A 1039-nucleotide genomic window follows, 5' to 3' on the forward strand; every position below is an offset into this window, starting at 1 on the left:
GGCCCGCCCGGCCGCGCCGTGCGCCTGCGCGGCCTCGCCCCGCCCCCCAGTCATGGGCGGGGCTCGCAACTACGAGCTCCCATTGGCCCAGTCGGCGCGGGCTCGGTTCCCGGGGGCGGGACCCCGCCCAGCACCGCCCACACGGGGCCTGGGCACCGCCCCCCGGGTGCTGACAGCGACGGCGGCTCGCGCGGGTCAGCGGCAGGTGCGGCCCGGGTCGCAGCTGGTCCGGGAGCTCCCGGCTCCTACGCCGGGGCGGAGAGGGGCCGGGTTTCGCTCCAGCGAGCTCCCGAGGCTTCCGCTGCACCCCGGGGCTGTCAGTTTGGAGGAAGGCAGAAGGGCCCAACCCTGCCCTCCGGCCTCCCTGGTCCCTTCAGGGGCTGCTAGCCTGGCGACTGCCGGGGGAGAGCTCAGGGCTTGCCCTTGGCGTTCGCGGCCCTTGGATGCCTCGGGCCCCACCTGGAAGCCCCACCTAGCTGGGATGAGACATTGAACACAAGTCCTTTAAAAAGTTGCGTGGCCGTCCCGCTGTGAAGAGCCGCGTCCTAAGCGGTGAGCGCTGGAGGCCGCCCCGGTGCCTGGGAGAAGACTGCACCCAGCAGAGTCCCTGACAGTGCCCACCACCCACAAGGACCAGGGCTGTGCAGGGCCCTCCCGCGGTGCCACAGGGATGGGCAAGGGGGACACGGGGTCTACGGCAGGACAGGCGAGGAGAGGAGCTGCAGAGGTGGAGAGAGTGAGCTGGCAGGACTGGGCTTGTTTTCAGATGCTTGGCTGCGCCAGAACCTATGAAGGAAGGAACTGCTGGCATCCGTATTCCACTCCCTTGCAGGAGCCGGCTGGAGAATGAATGAAATTCAACCCAGCGACAGGAACTGAGAGACCCTACCAGGGGTACCCTGTCCCCGGCGCCCCTCCTGGGGCACAGGCCCAGTCACACCCTCCTCTGCTCCTGTCTGGTACTGGGTACATAGGCTGAGAAGTCCTTCTTTTGGTCCCAGCTGGTTTCCATCACGTATACCCGAAAAGACCCTCGTTA

This window comes from Prionailurus viverrinus, chromosome B4 (genome assembly GCF_022837055.1).
Source record: "Prionailurus viverrinus isolate Anna chromosome B4, UM_Priviv_1.0, whole genome shotgun sequence".
Lineage (NCBI taxonomy): Eukaryota > Metazoa > Chordata > Mammalia > Carnivora > Felidae > Prionailurus > Prionailurus viverrinus.